This window comes from Oncorhynchus masou, unplaced genomic scaffold, assembly GCF_036934945.1.
Source record: "Oncorhynchus masou masou isolate Uvic2021 unplaced genomic scaffold, UVic_Omas_1.1 unplaced_scaffold_580, whole genome shotgun sequence".
NCBI classification, from domain to species: domain Eukaryota; kingdom Metazoa; phylum Chordata; class Actinopteri; order Salmoniformes; family Salmonidae; genus Oncorhynchus; species Oncorhynchus masou.
Window position 1 is genome coordinate 271,798 of NW_027012218.1, and position 21,621 is coordinate 293,418.

The 21,621-nt window shown below is 49.2% G+C and overlaps 1 pseudogene; it reads right to left on the bottom strand.

Annotated features, from left to right (window-relative positions):
• The window catches only part of LOC135536231 (voltage-dependent T-type calcium channel subunit alpha-1H-like), a 129,207-nt pseudogene that overhangs the window by 64,962 nt on the left and 42,624 nt on the right, over window positions 1-21,621 (bottom strand).

Here is a 21,621-nt window from a genome sequence, read left to right on the forward strand (position 1 = left end):
TCCACAGAGGAACTCTGGAGCTCTGTCTGAGTGACCATTGGGTTCTTGGTCACCTCCCACAGATCTGACAGAGCTCTCAGAGCTCTACGGAAAATTCCTTCGACCTCACGGCTTGGTTTTTGCTCTGACATGCACTGCCAACTGTTAGACCTTATATAGACATGTGTGTGCCTTTCCAAATCATGTCAAATTAATTGAATTTACCACAGGTGGACTCTAATCAAGTTGTAGAAACATCTCAAGGATGATCAATGGAAACAGGATGTACCTGAGTTCAATTTCGAGTCTCATAGCAAAGGGTCTGAATACTTATGTAAATACGTTTTTTTACAGAGAGAGTCAGAGAGAGAGAGAGAGAGCCAGAGCCAGAGAGAGAGAGAGAGAGAGCCAGAGCCAGAGAGAGAGAGAGAGAGAGAGAGAGGCAGAGAGAGAGAGAGAGGCAGAGAGAGAGAGATAGACAGAGAGAGACAGAGAGAGACAGAGAGAGACAGAGAGAGACAGAGAGATAGATAGATAGATAGATAGATAGATAGATAGATAGATAGATAGATAGATAGATAGATAGATAGATAGATAGATAGGTGTGTGTGTGTGCCTCTGTGTGTGTGTAATAGATCAGGTCCCAGAGGTGTAGCTGTGTGTCTGTGATGTTCAGATGAAAACAACAACAGCTGGACAACCAGTATCAAACAAGCTCCTGGGCCAGCGGGACTATGTGTGTGTGTGTGTGTGTGTGTGTGTGTGTGTGTGAGTGTGTGTGTGTGTGTGTGTGTGTGAGAGTGAGAGAGAGAAGGGATGGACGTAGAGATGGATGAAGGGGGGGTGAAGGGAGAGATGGATGGATGAAGGGAGGGGTGTGGATACCCTGGCCTGTGTAGAGAGAGTGAGAGACCTCCGCCTGAAGGCCCTCCACCAAGATGGAGCAGGTTGAAGAGGAGAGTTGGATGAAGTGAGAGAGGAGCGAGGGGAGGTGAGGTGGGGCCATGCCGTTATACAGGACCAGATTCCAGTCCTCCTGAGTGGATGAAGAGGAGAGGGTGAGAGGAGAGAGAGATGGATGGATGGACATTCCCAGGACAGGATTATACAAATAATGTCCAGCCAGATTCCAGTCCTCCTGAGTCAGGATCTATAGACAGAGAGAGAGGAGAGAGAGAGGGATAAACCCCATAGAATCCGGTAGATCTATAGACAGAGAGGGAGAGAGAGGGATGAGAGAGGACTAGTTGAGGTGGAGGCCATAGTTATACAGGACCATTCCAGTCCTCCTGAGTCAGGATCTATAGACAGAGAGAGAGGAGAGAGAGGGATGAGAAGCCCTCCACCAAGATGGCCACCAGCAGGATGAAGAGGTGGAGGCCGTTATAGGTTCCTCCTGAGTCAGGATCTATCAGAGCTAGAGGAAAGTAGAGAGCAGCGAGAGGAGAGGTGGAGGCCATGCCGTTATACAGGACCACATTCCAGTCCTCCTGAGTCAGGATCTATAGACAGAGAGAGAGGAGAGAGAGGGATGAGAGAGGAGAGAGGAGAGGTGGAGGCCATGCCGTTATACAGGACCACATTCCAGTCCTCCTGAGTCAGGATCTATATAGGGATGAGAGAGAGAGAGGAGAGAGAGGGATGAGAGAGGGAGAGGGGAGAGGTGGAGGCCATGCCGTTATACAGGACCACATCCTCCTGAGTCAGGATCTATAGACAGAGAGAGAGAGAGAGAGGGATGAGAGAGGAGAGAGGAGAGAGAGGGATGAGAGAGGGGGAGAGGAGAGGTGGAGGCCATGCCGTTATACAGGACCACATTCCAGTCCTCCTGAGTCAGGATCTATAGACAGAGAGAGAGGAGAGAGAGGAGAGAGAGGGATGAGGAGAGGTGGAGGCCATGCCGTTATACAGGACCACATTCCAGTCCTCCTGAGTCAGGATCTATAGACAGAGAGAGAGAGAGAGGGATGAGAGAGGGAGAGAGGGATGAGAGAGGGATGAGAGAGGAGAGAGGGGAGAGGTGGAGGCCATGCCGTTATACAGGACCACATTCCAGTCCTCCTGAGTCAGGATCTATAGACAGAGAGAGAGGAGTTATACAGGACCACATTCCAGTCCTCCTGAGTCAGGATCTATGAGAGAGGGATGAGAGGGAGAGAGAGGGATGAGAGGAGAGAGGAGAGGTGGAGGCCATGCCGTTATACAGGACCACATTCCAGTCCTCCTGAGTCAGGATCTATAGAGAGAGAGGGAGAGAGAGGAGAGGGAGAGAGAGGGATGAGGAGAGGTGGAGGCCATGCCGTTATACAGGACCACATTCCAGTCCTCCTGAGTCAGGATCTATAGACAGAGAGAGAGGAGAGAGAGGGATGAGAGAGGAGAGAGGAGAGGTGGAGGTGGAGGCCATGCCGTTATACAGGACCACATTCCAGTCCTCCTGAGTCAGGATCTATAGACAGAGAGAGAGGGATGAGAGAGAGAGGGATGAGAGAGGAGAGAGAGATGAGAGAGGGATGAGAGAGGAGAGAGGAGAGGTGGAGGCCATGCCGTTATACAGGACCACATTCCAGTCCTCCTGAGTCAGGATCTATAGACAGAGAGAGAGAGAGAGGGATGAGAGAGGAGAGAGAGGGAGGAGAGAGGAGAGGAGAGAGAGGGATGAGAGAGGGAGAGGAGGAGGTGGAGGCCATGCCGTTATACAGGACCACATTCCAGTCCTCCTGAGTCAGGATCTATAGACAGAGAGAGAGAGAGGGATGAGAGAGAGAGAGGAGAGAGTTATACAGGAGGAGAGAGAGGGAGAGAGAGGGATGAGGAGAGGTGGAGGCCATGCCGTTATACAGGACCACATTCCAGTCCTCCTGAGTCAGGATCTATAGACAGAGAGAGAGGAGAGAGAGGGATGGAGATGAGAGGAGAGGAGAGGGATGAGAGAGGGGAGAGAGGAGAGGTGGAGGCCATGCCGTTATACAGGACCACATTCCAGTCCTCCTGAGTCAGGATCTATAGACAGAGAGAGAGGGGAGAGAGAGGGATGAGAGGGAGGAGAGAGGAGAGGTGGAGGCCATGCCGTTATACAGGACCACATTCCAGTCCTCCTGAGTCAGGATCTATAGACAGAGAGAGAGAGAGAGAGAGGGATGGAGAGGAGAGAGGAGAGAGAGAGAGAGAGAGGGAGAGAGATGAGGAGAGAGAGGTGGAGGCCATGGAGGCCATTGTCCTCCTGAGTTATAGAGAGAGAGAGGGAGAGAGAGGAGAGAGGAGAGAGGAGGACCAGATTCCAGTCCTCCTGAGTCAGGATCTATAGACAGAGAGAGAGGAGAGAGAGGGATGAGACAGAGAGGAGAGAGGGAGGACCACATTCCAGTCCTCCTGAGTCAGGGATGAGAGAGGAGAGAGAGGATGAGAGAGGGATGAGAGAGGAGAGAGGAGAGGTGGAGGCCATGCCGTTATACAGGACCACATTCCAGTCCTCCTGAGTCAGGATCTATAGACAGAGAGAGAGGAGAGAGAGGGATGAGAGAGAGAGAGAGAGGGAGAGAGAGGGATGAGAGAGGAGAGAGGAGAGGTGGAGGCCATGCCGTTATACAGGACCACATTCCAGTCCTCCTGAGTCAGGATCTATAGACAGAGAGAGAGAGAGAGAGAGGGATGAGAGAGAGAGGAGAGGTGGAGAGAGAGGATGAAACAGAGGAGAGAGGAGAGGTGGAGGCCATGCCGTTATACAGGACCACATTCCAGTCCTCCTGAGTCAGGATCTATAGACAGAGAGAGAGGAGAGAGGGATGAGAGAGAGAGAGGAGAGAGAGGGATGAGAGAGAGAGAGAGGAGAGGTGGAGGCCATGCCGTTATACAGGACCACATTCCAGTCCTCCTGAGTCAGGATCTATAGACAGAGAGGGAGAGGAGAGAGAGGGATGAGAGAGGAGGGATGAGAGAGAGAGAGAATGAGAGATGAGAGAGAGGGATGAGAGAGAGAATGAGGTGGAGGCCAGATACAGGACCACATTCCAGTCCTCCTGAGTCAGGATCTATAGACAGAGAGGGATGAGAGAGGAGGGATGAGAGAGAGGAGAGAGGGATGAGGGAGAGAGATGAGAGGATGAAACAGAGGGAGAGAGGGAGAGAGGGATGAGAGGGATGACAGAGGAGAGAGGTGGGGTATCGGACCTACATTCCAGTCCTCCTGAGTCAGGATCGTGCAATATTGGGTGTGTCAGTCAGTGGAGGCCAGCCAGACCACAGTCAGTCCTCCAGTCAGGATCTATAGACATGTGAGAGGAGGGAGTGTGTGATGTGTGTGTGTGTGTGTAGAGGGATATGTATGTGTGTGTGTGTGTATTTGTATACAGGTCCAGTCCTCCTGAGTCAGGATCTATGTATTTGTATGTGTGAGAGTGATGTGTGTGTGTGAGATTTGTATGTGTGTGTGTATTTGTATGTGTGTGTGTGTGTGTGAGGTGTGTGTGTGTGTGTATTTGTATTGTGTGTGTGTGTATTTGTATGTGTGTGTGTGTGATGTGTGTGAGAGGTGTGTGTATTTGGATGTGTGTGAGTGTGTGCCATGTTATACAGGACCACATTCCAGTCCTCCTGAGTCAGGATCTATTTGTGTGTGTGTGTGAGGTGGTGGAGGCCATGTTATGTGAGTCAGGTGTGTGTGTGTGAGGCCATGTGTATACAGTGACCACATTGTGTGTGTCAGGATCTATAGACAGTGTGTGTGTGTGTGTGTGGTGGGTGGAGGTGTGTGTGACCACATTCCAGTCCTCCTGTCAGGTGACAGAGAGAGGAGAGTGAGGGATGAGGTGAGTGTGTGTGAGGCCATGTGTGTGTACCTGGAACACAGTGACGATCAGGATCTATAGACAGCCCAGAGCAGCGAGATCAAAGTTCTTCCTGTCAGGACCGTGTTCCACTGTCCAGCTATCAGACCAAACTTACAGCCAAACAGATGCATGCCGAGGATGAGAGAGGAGAGAGGAGAGGTGGACATGCCATACACACCACATTCCAGTCCTCCTGAGTCAGGATCTATAGACAGAGAGAGGGAGAGAGAGGGATGAGAGAGGAGAGAGGACACAGGAGGGATGAGAGCAGCGAGAGGAGAGGTGGAGGCCATGCCGTTATACACACCACATTCCAGTCCTCCTGAGTCACATCTATAGACACACACACAGACACAGGGACACACACACACACACACAGGGATGAGACAGCGAGAGGACACACATGCACACACAGGACCACATTCCAGTCACACACACATCTATAGACAGACAGACATGACACACACACACACACACACACACATTACTTACACACACACACACACACACACATGCCGTTAACACAGGACACACACACACACACACACTATAGTAAGAGAGGGAAAGAGGAGAGACAGATGAAAAACCTGACTGAGAGAGATGATAGAGGGATCAGAGAGGGATGAGAGAAGAGAGATGAAACAGAGGAGAGAGGGATGAGAGGGATAATATCGGCCTAATTATGACTCATTGGCTGTGTCAGTCAGCCAGCCAGTCAGTGCATGTGTCGTGTGTGTGTGTGTGTGTGTGTGTGTGTGTGTATTTGTATCTAATGTGTGTGTGTGATTTGTATGTGTGTATGAAGATGATGTCATCTAAGACAGCTGACAAATGAAGATGATGTCATCTAAGAACAGACTATGCCAAAAGATGATGTCATCTAAGACCTGACAACAAACTATGAAGATGATGTCATCTAAGACCTGACAACACACCTGACAACACACCTGACTATGAAGATGATGTCATCTAAGACCTGACACACAGACCTGACTATGAAGATGATGTCATCTATTACCTGACAATGATTTCATCTAATACCTGACTATGATGTCATCTAATACCTGACAATGAAGATGATGTCATCTAAGACCTGACTATGAAGATGATGTCATCTAAGACCTGACTATGAAGATGATGTCATCTAAGACCTGACTATGAAGATGATGTCATCTAAGACCTGACAACAAACTATGAAGATGATGTCATCTAAGACCTGACTAGGAAGATGATGTCATCTAAGACCTGACTATGAAGATGATGTCATCTAAGACCTGACAACACACCTGACTATGAAGATGATGTCATCTAAGACCTGACAACACACCTGACTATGAAGATGATGTCAGAAGGTCTCTACATACCTGAATATGAAGATGAAGAGCATGAGCAGCATGCAGAAGGTGGCTACGTTGTCCATAGTCTTCATCAGAACCACCAGCTGTCTGCGCAGGGCGGGCAGGAACCGGACCAGCTTCAGGACCCGCAGCAGACGGAAGGTACGCAGGACAGACAGACCGCCGTCCGCCTGCCCAACGATCTCCCAGACACTTTGAGAGAAACACATAAAACGTTACAGCTAGCTTAGCATCGAGCAGCAAGTTATAGATAGCTTAGCATCGAGCAGCAAGTTATAGATAGCTTAGCATTGAGCTTCAAATATAGATAGCCTAGCGTTGAGCAACAAGTTATAGATAGCTTAGCATTTAGCAACTAAGCTAAATAGATAGCTTAGCATTGAGCAACAATTTATAGATAGATTAGCGTTGAGCAACAAGTTATAGATAGCTTAGCATTGAATAAGAAGTTATAGATAGCTTAGCGTTGATCAATAAGTTATAGATAGCTTAGCATTGAGCAACAAGTTATAGATAGCTTAGCATTGAGCAAGAAGTTATAGATAGCCTAGCGTTGAGCAAGAAGTTATAGATAGCTTAGCATTGAGCAACAAGTTATAAATAGCTTAGCATTGAGCAACAAGTTATAGATAGCTTAGCATTGAGCAAGAAGTTAGAGATAGCTTAGCATTGAGCAACAAGTTATAAATAGCTTAGCATTGAGCAACAAGTTATTGATAGCTTCCCTATGGAAAAATGATATATTGGAATATATTTCAAGAAAATATAAATATGTTTAAATATGAAAGGAAAATGTATTTGTCAAATATATAGATAAATAAAATATATGTACATATACTTGTAAAACATTCATGTAAAATACACAAATCACCACTCACAGCCACAGTCTACCCGATGATAATGTTGAGTCTCTGTTGACCTCTGATATCTTAGCATTAGGTTTCTAAAGTGGTGTTTTGTAATGTCGAGTCTCTGTTGACCTCTGACCCCTTAGCATTAGGTTTCTAAAGTGGTGTTTTGCAAATGTTGGATCACTGTTGCAGTTGAAAATACACACTGCAGCTATTGACATATAGCCTTTTGACATTTAGCCTATTGACATATAAATTAGCTAGCTTTAGTGAAGGTTGGGGTCTCTGATAGAACTGGCTAGATAGCTTTAGTGAGGGTTGGGTGTCTCTGATAGAACTGCTAAATTAGCAAGCTAGATTAATGATAGCAAAACATAATAATAATAGTAGTAGTAGTCATCATCCTCCTATGTTTCCCTCCTGGCATACCATGGAAGAACTGTCTGAGTATGACGTCGTTTGGCCAAGAGGTTTGCTGATGTCAACGTTATGATGGTTGTCGGTGGTGGCTACGGTATGGGCAGGCCTAAGCTGTGGACAACGAACACTATTACATTTTATCATTGGCAATTTTAATGCACAGATATACCGTGACGAGATCCTAAGGTTTGTTGTTTGATTGTCGTGCCATTCATCCGCCGCCATCATCACCTGTTTCAGCATGATAATGTACAGACCCATGTCGCAAGAATCTGGACACAATTCCTGCAAGCTGAAAATGTCCCAGTTCTTTCACGGCCTGCATACTCATCAGACATGTCACCCATTGAGCATGTCTGACTATCCTACCGATCCTCGACTTCGGCGATGTCATCTACAAAATTGCCTCCAACACTCTACTCAGCAAACTGGATGCAGTTTATCACAGTGCCATCCGTTTTGTCACTAAAGCACCTTATACCACCCACCACTGCGACTCGTATGCTCTAGTCGGCTGGCCCTCGCTACATATTCGTCGCCAGACCCACTGACTCCAGGTCATCTACAAGTCCATGCTAGGTAAAGCTCCGCCTTATCTCAGTTCACTGGTCACGATGGCAACACCCATCCGTAGCACGCGCTCCAGCAGGTGTATCTCACTGATCATCCCTAAAGCCAACACCTCATTTGGCCGCCTTTCGTTCCAGTACTCTGCTGCCTGTGACTGGAACGAATTGCAAAAATCCCTGAAGTTGGAGACTTTTATCTCCCTCACCAACTTCAAACATCTGCTATCTGAGCAGCTAACCGATCGCTGCAGCTGTTCATAGTCTATTGGTAAATAACCCACCCATTTTCACCTACCTCATCCCCTACCTCATCCCCACACTGTTTTTATTTATTTACTTTTCTGCTCTTTTGCACACCAGTATCTCTACCTGTACATGACCATCTGATCATTTATCACTCCAGTGCTAATCTTGTTGTAATTATTCGCCTACCTCCTCATGCCTTTTGCACACAATGTATATAGACTCGCCTTTTTTGTACTGTGTTATTGACTTGTTAATTGTTTACTCCATGTGTAACTCTGTGTTGTCTGTTCACACTGCTAAGCTTTATCTTGGCCAGGTCGCAGTTGCAAATGAGAACTTGTTCTCAACTAGCCTACCTGGTTAAATAAAGGTGAAATAAAAATAAATAAATAAAACATGTTTAGGATGCTCTGGATCGACTTGTACGACAGCGATTTCCATTTCTTGACCATTTCCAGAAACTTCGCATTGAAGAGGAGTGAAACAACATTCCACAGGCCAATCAGCAGCCTGATAAACTCTTTGTGAAGGAGATGTTGTGCTGCATGAGGCAAATGGTCACCAGATACTGGCTGCTTTTCCCTGGTATCTGCCAAACTCAGATTTGTCCGTCAGACTGCCAGATTGTGAAGAGTGATTCATCACACCAGAGAATACATTTCCACTGCTCCAGAGTCCAATGGTGGTGAGCTTTACACCACACCAGTCTACGCTTGGCATTGTGAATGGTGATCTTAGGCTTGTATGCGGCTGCTTGGCCACGGAAACCCATTTCATGAAGCTCCCGACGAACAGTTCTTGTGCTGCCGTCACTTCCAGGGTGTTGCAACCGAGGACAGATGATCTTTAGGCGTTACACGCTTCAGCACTCGGTGGTCCTGTTCGAGGCTGAGTCGTTGTTGCTCCGAGTCATTTCCACTTCACAGGAACAGCACTTACAATACACCAACTGTACCGCAGCAGTATCCACATACAGTGGGTCCTGCTTTAAGTCTTATTACTGCAGAATTATATATATATATATGGTTATTTAAGAACCACTGGTACCATCAATGCTAGTTAGTGCTAGTTTGAACACCAGGGGGCATCTTTGAGAAGCATTTGATGGCCTTCAATAGTGGCTGTACTAGAGAATTTAAAACCTTTTTTGTAAGATCATATGAGACTGATTTTAAGAAATTTTGCTTAATTGATTTGATTAATATTATGGTGTTTCTATTACAAGAAAAATGAAAACAATCTGTTAGGACAGAACGGAAAGTATGGCGCTGTACAATGTGACGGCCGGGAATAGGCGACAGTACTGGGCTATTTAGCTAAATAATGCTGTGTCGTGTGGGCATGTGGTAGACTGGGGTTCAATTCCCCAATGGGGCGGAAGGAGTAGGCTGTCCTTGTAAATAAGAAGTTGTTCTTAACTGATTTGCCTAGTTAAATAAGTCAGAGCAGTGTGCAACGGACCAGTCTCCATGCTCGTCTCAGAGCAGTGTGAAACGGACCAGTCTCCGTCTCAGAGCAGTGTGAAACGGACCAGTCTCCATGCTCGTCTCAGAGCAGTGTGAAACGGACCAGTCTCCATGCTCGTCTCAGAGCAGTGTGAAACGGACCAGTCTCCATGCTCGTCTCAGAGCAGTGTGAAACGGAGTCTCCAGTCTCCATGCTCCATGCTCGTCTCAGAGCAGTGTGAAACGGACCAGTCTCCATGCTCGTCTCAGAGCAGTGTGAAACGGACCAGTCTCCATGCTCGTCTCAGAGCAGTGTGAAACGGACCAGTCTCCATGCTCGTCTCAGAGCAGTGTGAAACGGACCAGTCTCCGTGCTCGTCTCAGAGCAGTGTGAAACGGACCAGTCTCCGTGCTCGTCTCAGAGCAGTGTGAAACGGACCAGTCTCCGTGCTCGTCTCAGAGCAGTGTGAAACGGACCAGTCTCCGTGCTCGTCTCAGAGCAGTGTGAAACGGGGCTAAACAAGTTGTAGGCTTTTGATTCAAATCCTATTGCTTCTAACTTCAATATGTTCTTTAAATAAATAAGACCTACACCACTTTTAACAGCTCATCACTCAACACTAGTGAAACTCATGTCACCTACAGAATATAGAAAACAGTATATGAAAAACGAAAAATATGACGTGAATCTCCGCCAATAATTAAATATAGAGGATGGGAGGATATTTCTGTAATTCGGTGATATTTATTCCCATAGTTTAAATATTATATAGCTCATAACGAAATAAACATTTTGTGGGAGGGAAAAGAGACACAGACAAATACAGAGATACGGCCTCCTTTGTTCACCAGTTTTATTGCTTCTTTAATCAGAACAGCAGTATTCAGCTGTGCTAACATAATTGCAAAAAGGTTTTCTAATGATCAATTAACCTTTTAAAATGATAATCTTGGATTAACTAACATAACGTCCCATTGGAACACCGGAGTGATGGTTGCTGATAATGGGCCTCTGTACGCCTATGTAGATATTCCATTAAAATCAGCTGTTTCAGCTACAATAGTAATTTACAAAATTAACAATGTCCATACTGTATTTCTGATCAATTTGATGCTATTTCAATTGACAAAAAATAGTTTTCCTTTCAAAAACAAGGACATTTCTAAGTGACCCCAAACTTTTGAACGGAGTGTAAATCAATATATAATTTTTCCGTACGGGTTAGTGTCGAGCAGCAAGTTATAGCTAGCTTAGCATCGAACAGAAAGTTATTGCTAGCTTAGAATCAGGCAGAAAGTTATAGCTAGCTTAGCATTGAGCAGCAAGTCATAGCTAGTTTAGCATCGAGCAGCAAGTTATAGCTAGCTTAGAATCAGGCAGAAAGTTATAGCTAGCTTAGCATTGAGCAGCAAGTCATAGCTAGTTTAGCATCGAGCAGCAAGTTATAGCATTATAACATTAACTCTTGGAAAAGGTTTGGTGCATGATACATTAAAATATTTCATGGAAACACAGACACACACCTGATGATGACGATGACGCTGTCAAATCCGTTGTACGGGTTCTTGATATAGCCGAAGAGTCCGAAGGCCAGCAGCTTCAGCAGCATCTCCAGACTGAAGAGACTGGTGAACACTAGATTACTGATTTCTAGGATGTCAGTCAGCTCCTGGGGCTAGGGGGAGGGAGAGAGAGAGAAGAGACTGGTGAACACAAGATTACTGATCTCTAGGATGTCAGAGAGAGAGAGAAGAGACTGGTGAACACTAGATTACTGATCTCTAGGATGTCAGAGTGAGAGAGAGAGAGGGAGAAGGAAGGAAGTAGTACTGTAGTGTGGCCAGTAGGGGACAGCAGGGGACAGTAGGGGACAGTATGGGCCAGTAGGGGACAGTATACTGTGTCTGGGTTATAGTAGTACTGTAGTGTGGCCAGTAGGGGCCAGTAGGGGACAGTAGGGGACAGTAGGGGACTGTAGGGGACAGTAGGGGACAGTATGCTGTGTCTGGGTTATAGTAGTACTGTAGTGTGGACAGTAGGGGCCAGTAGGGGCTGTGTCAGTAGTGGGACAGTAGGGGCCAGTATAGGGGCCAGTAGGGGACAGTAGGGGCCAGTAGGGGACAGCAGGGGACAGTAGGGGACAGTATACTGTGTCTGAGTTATAGTAGTACTGTAGTGTGGACAGTAGGGGACAGTAGGGGACAGTATGGGCCAGTAGGGGACAGTAGGGGACAGTATGCTGTGTCTGGGTTATAGTAGTACTGTAGTGTGGACAGTAGGGGACAGTAGGGGCCAGTAGGGGACAGTAGGGGACAGTAGGGGACAGTATACTGTGTCTGAGTTATAGTAGGGGTACAGTAGGGGACAGTAGGGGACAGTATGCTGTGTCTGGGTTATAGTAGTACTGTAGTGTGGACAGTAGGGGCCAGTAGGGGACAGTAGGGGACAGTAGGGGACAGTAGGGGACAGCAGGGGACAGTAGGGGACAGTAGGGGACAGTATGCTGTGTCTGGGTTATAGTAGGACAGTAGGGGCCAGTAGGGGACAGTAGGGGACAGTAGGGGACAGCAGGGGACAGTAGGGGACAGTAGGGGACAGTATGCTGTGTCTGGGTTATAGTAGTACTGTAGTGTGGACAGTAGGGGCCAGTAGGGGACAGTAGGGGACAGTATGCTGTGTCTGGGTTAGAGTAGTACTGTAGTGTAGCCAGTAGGGGACAGTAGGGGACAGTAGGGGCCAGTAGGGGACAGTAGGGGACAGTAGGGGACAGGGGTCTGGGTTATAGTAGTACAGTGTGGACAGTAGGGGACAGTAGGGGACAGTAGGGGACAGTATACTGTGTCTGGGTTATAGTAGTACTGTAGTGTGGACAGTAGGGGACAGTAGGGGACAGTAGGGGACAGTGTCTGGGAGTACAGTAGGGGACAGTAGGGGACAGTATGCTGTGTCTGGGTTATAGTAGTACTGTAGTGTGGCCAGTAGGGGACAGTAGGGGACAGTAGGGGCCAGTAGGGGACAGTAGGGGACAGTATGCTGTGTCTGGGTTATAGTAGTACTGTAGTGTGGCCAGTAGGGGACAGTAGGGGCCAGTAGGGGCCAGTAGGGGACAGTAGGGGACAGTAGGTGTCAGTAGGGGCCAGTAGGGGACTAGGGGACAGTGGGGCCAGTAGGGGCCAGTAGGGGACAGTAGGGGCCAGTAGGGGCCAGTAGGGGACAGTAGGGGACAGTAGGGGACAGTATGCTGTGTCTGGGTTATAGTAGTACTGTAGTGTGGACAGTAGGGGACAGTAGGGGACAGTAGGGGCAGTAGGGGACAGTAGGGGACAGTAGGGGCCAGTAGGGGACAGTAGGGGACAGTAGGGGACAGTATACTGTGTCTGGGTTATAGTAGTACTGTAGTGTGGACAGTAGGGGACAGTAGGGGCCAGTAGGGGACAGTAGGGGACAGTATGCTGTGTCTGGGTTATAGTAGTACTGTAGTGTGGCCAGTAGGGGACAGTAGGGGACAGTAGGGGCCAGTAGGGGACAGTAGGGGACAGTAGGGGACAGTAGGGGACAGTATGCTGTGTCTGGGTTATAGTAGTACTGTAGTGTGGCCAGTAGGGGGAGTAGGGGACAGTAGGGGCCAGTAGGGGCCAGTAGGGGCCAGTAGGGGACAGTAGGGGACAGTAGGGGACAGTATGCTGTGTCTGGGTTATAGTAGTACTGTAGTGTGGACAGTAGGGGACAGTAGGGGCCAGTAGGGGCCAGTAGGGGACAGTATGGGCCAGTAGGGGACAGTATGCTGTGTCTGGGTTATAGTAGTACTGTAGTGTGGCCAGTAGGGGCCAGTAGGGGCCAGTAGTAGGGGACAGTAGGGGCCAGTATACTGTGTCTGGGTTATAGTAGTACTGTAGTGTAGGGGACAGACAGTAGGGGACAGTAGGGGACAGTATGGGCCAGTAGGGGACAGTATGCTGTGTCTGGGTTATAGTAGTACTGTAGTGTGGTCAGTAGGGGCCAGTAGGGGACAGTAGGGGCCAGTAGGGGACAGCATGCTGTGTCTGGGTTATAGTAGTACTGTAGTGTGGACAGTAGGGGACAGTAGGGGACCGTATGGGACAGTAGGGGACAGTATGCTGTGTCTGGGTTATAGTAGTACTGCAGTGTGGACAGTAGGGGACAGTAGGGGACAGTAGGGGACAGTAGGGGCCAGTAGGGGACAGTAGGGGACAGTAGGGGACAGAATTGTGTCTGGGTTATTTTGTAAGATCAGTAGGGGACAGTAGGGGCCAGTTTTACAGAAATTATGCTGTGTCTGATTTATAATATTATGGTGTTTCTAGTAGGGGCCAAGGACAGTGAAAACAATATGGGACAGTATACTGTGTCTGGGAAAGTACTGTAGTGTGGACAGTAGGGGACAGGGGGAAGTAGGGGACAGTATGCTGGGCTGGGTTATAGTAGTAATGTAGTGTGGACAGTAGGGGACAGTAGGGGCCAGTAGGGGACAGTAGGGGCCAAGGGGACAATAGGGGAGGCTGTCCTTGGTAGGGGACAGTAGGGGACAGTATACTGTGTCTGGGTTAAGTAGTACTGTAGTGTGGACTGTAGGGGACAGTTAAATAGGGGCCAGTAGGGGACAGTAGGGGCCAAGGGGACAGTCTCTGTGTCTGGGTTATAGTAGCAGTGTGCCAAGGGGACAGTAGGGGACAGTAGGGGACAGAGCAGTTGAAACGGACAGAGATCTCCATGCTCGTCTAGGAAACTAGCAGTTTTTTGTTTTTTGAAACGGACCAGTCTCCAGGCATCTTAGGTTTCATTACATCAGAGCACTGTATATAAATCGGTCAACTCACCATCCGTGACCAAGAATATCTCAGAGCAGTGTTCTGCCTTTCAACCAGGACCGGAATGGATCTCCGTGCTCGACTTCGTAAGAGCAGTGTGAAACGAGGCGGCCTTCTGGTCAGACTACGGGGACGGGCACATCGTGCCCAGAGCAGTGCCAATGACCAGTCTCTTGACAACAAGGTTGATGAAATCCGAGCAAGGGTAGCATTCAAGGGACATCAGAGCTTGTAACTTCAATTTGCTTCGGAAACATGGCTCACTAAGACTCTCGGATGCGGTGCAGCCACTTTTACACATCGCTCATCACTCAACACCTTTCAGGTAAGAAGAGTGGTGGGGGCATGTCACCTAACAGACGTGGTGTGATCACAGAAACATACAGGAACTCAAATCCTTCTGTTAAACTGATTTGAATTCCTCACAATCAAATTAAATTATAGACCAAGAGAATTTTCTTCGATTATAATCACAGGTGAATATATTAAGCAGACACATATGGCTCTTAAATACTTTATTTGACTCTTTGCAAACTGGAATCCATACATCCTGAGGCTAATTCATTTTGTGGGAGGAAAAGCTAAGAAACAAGACTCCCCTAAAATGCATCATCATATCGATTGCGCCACAGGGCTGGCAAAACCTTGGATCACTATTATTCTGCTTCCTTTAATCAGCCCCGCCCCCCTTTCGGAAAAGCTGACCACGACTCCATTTTGCTGATCCCTGCCTACAGACAGAAACTAAAACAAAAGCTCCCACGCTGAGGTCTGTCCAATGGTCCGACCAAGCTGATTCCACACTCCAAGATGATAATCACTTGGACTGGGACATGTTTAACATTGCGTCAGGCAACAACATTGGAACACCGGCTGATTGGTTGCTGATAAGTTCATTAGAACGTGCGTTGAAGATGTATTCCATTAAAATCAATTAAAACATTTAACCAGAAACCGTGGATTGATGGCAGCATTTGAAACTTAACAATGTCGAACCACTGTTTTAATCAGAGCAAGGTGACTGGTAACATTGACCGAATACAAACAGTGCAGCTATTCCCTCCGTAAGGCTATCAAACAAGCTAAGCGTCAGTATAGAGACAAAGTAGAATCTCAATTCAACGGCTCAGACACAAGAGGTATGTGGCAGGGGACAGTCAATCACAGTAGGGGACAGTATGCTGTGTCTGGGTTATAGTGGTACTGTAGTGTGGCCAGTAGGGGACAGTAGGGGACAGTAGGGGCCAGTAGGGGACAGTAGGGGCCAGTAGGGGACAGTAGGGGACAGTAGGGGCCAGTAGGGGACAGTATGGGACAGTAGGGGACCAGTACTGTGTCTGGGTTATAGTAGTACTGTAGTGTGGCCAGTAGGGGCCAGTAGGGGCCAGTAGGGGACAGTAGGGGCCAGTAGGGGACCAGTATGCTGTGTCTGGGTTATAGTAGTACTGTAGTGTGGACAGTATGGGCCAGTAGGGGACAGTAGGGGCCAGTATAGGGGCCAGTAGTACTGTAGTGTGGCCAGTAGGGGACAGTAGGGGACAGTAGGGGCCAGTATACTGTGTCTGGGTTATAGTAGTACTGTAGTGTGGACAGTAGGGGACAGTAGGGGACAGTAGGGGACAGTAGGGGACAGTATGCTGTGTCTGGGTTATAGTAGTACTGTAGTGTGGCCAGTAGGGGCCAGTAGGGGCCAGTAGGGGACAGTAGGGGACAGTAGGGGACAGTATACTGTGTCTGGGTTATAGTAGTACTGTAGTGTGGACAGTAGGGGACAGTAGGGGCCAGTATGGGCCAGTAGGGGGACAGTAGGGGACAGTATACTGTGTCTGGGTTATAGTAGTACTGTAGTGTGGGTAGGGGACAGTAGGGGACAGTATGGGACAGTAGGGGACAGTAGGGGCCAGTAGGGGACAGTATGCTGTGTCTGGGTTATAGTAGTACTGTAGTGTGGACAGTAGGGGACAGTAGGGGACAGTAGAGGACAGTAGGGGACAGTAGGGGACAGTAGAGGACAGTAGGGGACAGTAGAGGACAGTAGGGGACAGTAGGGGACAGTAGGGGACAGTAGGGGACTGTGTAGAGGACAGTAGGGGACAGTAGGGGCCAGTAGGGGACAGTATGGGACAGTAGGGGACAGTATGCTGTGTCTGGGTTATAGTAGTACTGTAGTGTGGACAGTAGGGGCCAGTATGGGACAGTAGGGGACAGTAGGGGACAGTAGGGGACAGTAGGGGACAGTATACTGTGTCTGGGTTATAGTAGTACTGTAGTGTGGACAGTAGGGGACAGCAGGGGACAGTAGGGGCCAGTAGGGGCCAGTAGGGGACAGTATACTGTGTCTGGGTTATAGTAGTACTGTAGTGTGGACAGTAGGGGACAGTAGGGGACAGTAGGGGACAGTATGCTGTGTCTGCGTTATAGTAGTACTGTAGTGTGGACAGTAGGGGCCAGTAGGGGACAGTAGGGGCCAGTAGGGGGACAGTAGGGGACAGTATGGGCCAGTAGGGGACAGTATACTGTGTCTGGGTTATAGTAGTACTGTAGTGTGGCCAGTAGGGGCCAGTAGGGGCCAGTAGGGGACAGTAGGGGACAGTAGGGGACAGTATGCTGTGTCTGGGTTATAGTAGTACTGTAGTGTGGACAGTAGGGGCCAGTAGGGGACAGTAGGGGACAGTAGGGGCCAGTATGCTGTGTCTGGGGATGGTAGAACTGTAGTGTGGTTATAGGGGCCAGTAGGGGCCAGTAGGGGCCAGTAGGGGACAGTAGGGGACAGTAGGGGACAGTATGCTGTGTCTGGGTTATAGTAGTACTGTAGTGTGGCCAGTAGGGGCCAGTAGGGGCCAGTAGGGGACAGTAGGGGCCAGTAGGGGACAGTATGCTGTGTCTGGGTTATAGTAGTACTGTAGTGTGGCCAGTAGGGGCCAGTAGGGGCCAGTAAGGGCCAGTAGGGGACAGTAGGGGACAGTAGGGGCCAGTAGGGGCCAGTAGGGGACAGTAGGGGACAGTAGGGGCCAGTAGGGGACAGTAGGGGACAGTAGGGGACAGTAGGGGCCAGTAGGGGACAGTATACTGTGTCTGGGTTATAGTAGTACTGTAGTGTGGGTAAGGGCCAGTAGGGGACAGTAGGGGACAGTAGGGGCCAGTAGGGGACAGTAGGGGACAGTAGGGGACAGTAGGGGACAGTAGGGGACAGTAGGGGACAGTAGGGGACAGTATGCTGTGTCTGGGTTATAGTAGTACTGTAGTGTGGACAGTAGGGGACAGTAGGGGACAGTAGGGGACAGTAGGGGACAGTAGGGGACAGTAGGGGACAGTAGGGGACAGTAGGGGACAGTAGGGGACAGTATACTGTGTCTGGGTTATAGTAGTACTGTAGTGTGGACAGTAGGGGACAGTAGGGGACAGTAGGGGACAGTAGGGGACAGTATACTGTGTCTGGGTTATAGTAGTACTGTAGTGTGGACAGTAGGGGACAGTAGAGGACAGTAGGGGACAGTAGGGAACAGTAGGGGACAGTAGGGGACAGTATGCTGTGTCTGGGTTATAGTAGTACTGTAGTGTGGCCAGTAGGGGAGAGTATGCTGTGTCTGGGTTAGAGTAGTACTGTAGTGTGGCCAGTAGGGGACAGTAGGGGACAGTAGGGGCCAGTAGGGGACAGTAGGGGACAGTATACTGTGTCTGGGTTATAGTAGTACTGTAGTGTGGCCAGTAGGGGACAGTAGGGGCCAGTAGGGGCCAGTAGGGGACAGTATGGGCCAGTAGGGGACAGTATGCTGTGTCTGGGTTAGAGTAGTACTGTAGTGTGGACAGTAGGGGACAGTAGGGGACAGTAGGGGCCAGTAGGGGCCAGTAGGGGACAGTAGGGGACAGTATGCTGTGTCTGGGTTATAGTAGTACTGTAGTGTGGCCAGTAGGGGACAGTAGGGGACAGTAGGGGCCAGTAGGGGACAGTAGGGGACAGTAGGGGACAGTAGGGGACAGTATGCTGTGTCTGGGTTATAGTAGTACTGTAGTGTGGCCAGTAGGGGCCAGTAGGGGCCAGTAGGGGACAGTAGGGGCCAGTATACTGTGTCTGGGTTATAGTAGTACTGTAGTGTGGACAGTAGGGGACAGTAGGGGACAGTATGGGCCAGTAGGGGACAGTATGCTGTGTCTGGGTTATAGTAGTACTGTAGTGTGGACAGTAGGGGACAGTAGGGGACAGTAGGGGACAGTAGGGGCCAGTAGGGGACAGTAGGGGCCAGTAGGGGACAGCATGCTGTGTCTGGGTTATAGTAGTACTGTAGTGTGGCCAGTAGGGGACAGTAGGGGCCAGTAGGGGACAGTAGGGGACAGTATGCTGTGTCTGGGTTATAGTAGTACTGTAGTGTGGACAGTAGGGGCCAGTAGGGGACAGTAGGGGACAGTATGGGCCAGTATACTGTGTCTGGGTTATAGTAGTACTGTAGTGTGGACAGTAGGGGACAGTAGGGGACAGTAGGGGACAGTATGCTGTGTCTGGGTTATAGTAGTACTGTAGTGTGGACAGTAGGGGCCAGTAGGGGACAGTAGGGGCCAGTAGGGGACAGTAGGGGACAGTAGGGGACAGTAGGGGACAGTATACTGTGTCTGGGTTATAGTAGTACTGTAGTGTGGACAGTAGGGGACAGTAGGGGACAGTAGGGGCCAGTAGGGGACAGTAGGGGCCAGTAGGGGACAGCATGCTGTGTCTGGGTTATAGTAGTACTGTAGTGTGGCCAGTAGGGGACAGTAGGGGACAGTAGGGGACAGTATGGGCCAGTTGAATTCCGGCGCCGACAGAGATGGCCGCCTCGCTTCGCGTTCTAGGAAACTATGCAGTTTTTTGTTTTTTTTTTACGTGTTATTTCTTACATTAGTACCCCAGGTCATCTTAGGTTTCATTACATACAGCCGAGAAGAACTACTGTATATAAGATCAGCGTCAACTCACCATCAGTACGACCAAGAATATGACTTTCGCGAAGCGGATCCTGTGTTCTGCCTTTCAACCAGGACAACGGAATGGATCCCAGCCGGCGACCCAAAAAACGACTTCGTAAAAGAGGGAAACGAGGCGGCCTTCTGGTCAGACTACGGGGACGTGCACATCGTGCCCCACTTCCCTAAGATTCTTCTCGCCAATGACCAGTCTCTTGACAACAAGGTTGATGAAATCCGAGCAAGGGTAGCATTCCAGAGGGACATCAGAGACTGTAACGTTCTTTGCTTCACGGAAACATGGCTCACTGGAGAGACGCTCTCGGATGCGGTGCAGCCAGCGGGTTTCTCCACACATCGCGCCGACAGAAACAAACACCTTTCAGGTAAGAAGAGTGGTGGGGGCGTATGCCTTATGGCTAACGAGACGTGGTGTGATCACAGAAACATACAGGAACTCAAATCCTTCTGTTAACCTGATTTAGAATTCCTCACAATCAAATGTAGACCGCATTATCTACCAAGAGAATTTTCTTCGATTATAATCACAGCCGAATATATTCCCCCCCAAGCAGACACATCGATGGCTCTGAACGAACTTTATTTGACTCTTTGCAAACTGGAATCCATACATCCTGAGGCTACATTCATTGTTGCTGGGGATTTTAACAAGGCTAATCTGAAAACAAGACTCTCCTAAAATGCATCATCATATCGATTGCGCCACCAGGGCTGGCAAAACCTTGGATCACTATTATTCTAACTTCCGCGACGCATATAAGGCCCTGCCCCGCCCCCTTTCGGAAAAGCTGACCACGACTCCATTTTGCTGATCCCTGCCTACAGACAGAAACTAAAACAGGAAGCTCCCACGCTGAGGTCTGTCCAACGCTGGTCCGACCAAGCTGATTCCACACTCCAAGACTGCTTACATCACGTGGACTGGGACATGTTTCGTATTGCGTCAGGCAACAACATTGACGAATACGCTGATTCGGTGTGCGAGTTCATTAGAACGTGCGTTGAAGATGTCGTTCCCATAGCAACAATTAAAACATTCCCTAACCAGAAACCGTGGATTGATGGCAGCATTCGCGTGAAACTGAAAGCGCGAACCACTGCTTTTAATCAGAGCAAGGTGACTGGTAACATGACCGAATACAAACAGTGCAGCTATTCCCTCCGTAAGGCTATCAAACAAGCTAAGCGTCAGTATAGAGACAAAGTAGAATCTCAATTCAACGGCTCAGACACAAGAGGTATGTGGCAGGGTCTACAGTCAATCACAGTAGGGGACAGTATGCTGTGTCTGGGTTATAGTGGTACTGTAGTGTGGCCAGTAGGGGACAGTAGGGGACAGTAGGGGCCAGTAGGGGACAGTAGGGGCCAGTAGGGGACAGTAGGGGACAGTAGGGGACAGTAGGGGACCGTATACTGTGTCTGGGTTATAGTAGTACTGTAGTGTGGCCAGTAGGGGCCAGTAGGGGCCAGTAGGGGACAGTAGGGGCCAGTAGGGGACCGTATACTGTGTCTGGGTTATAGTAGTACTGTAGTGTGGACAGTATGGGCCAGTAGGGGACAGTAGGGGCCAGTATACTGTGTCTGGGTTAGAGTAGTACTGTAGTGTGGCCAGTAGGGGTCAGTAGGGGCCAGTAGGGGACAGTAGGGGCCAGTATACTGTGTCTGGGTTATAGTAGTACTGTAGTGTGGCCAGTAGGGGACAGTAGGGGACAGTAGGGGACAGTAGGGGACAGTATGCTGTGTCTGGGTTATAGTAGTACTGTAGTGTGGCCAGTAGGGGCCAGTAGGGGACAGTAGGGGACAGTAGGGGACAGTAGGGGACAGTATACTGTGTCTGGGTTATAGTAGTACTGTAGTGTGGCCAGTAGGGGCCAGTAGGGGCCAGTATGGGCCAGTAGGGGACAGTAGGGGACAGTATACTGTGTCTGGGTTATAGTAGTACTGTAGTGTGGCCAGTATGGGCCAGTAGGGGACAGTAGGGGACAGTATGGGACAGTAGGGGACAGTAGGGGCCAGTAGGGGACAGTATACTGTGTCTGGGTTATAGTAGTACTGTAGTGTGGCCAGTAGGGGACAGTAGGGGACAGTAGAGGACAGTAGGGGACAGTAGGGGACAGTAGAGGACAGTAGGGGAC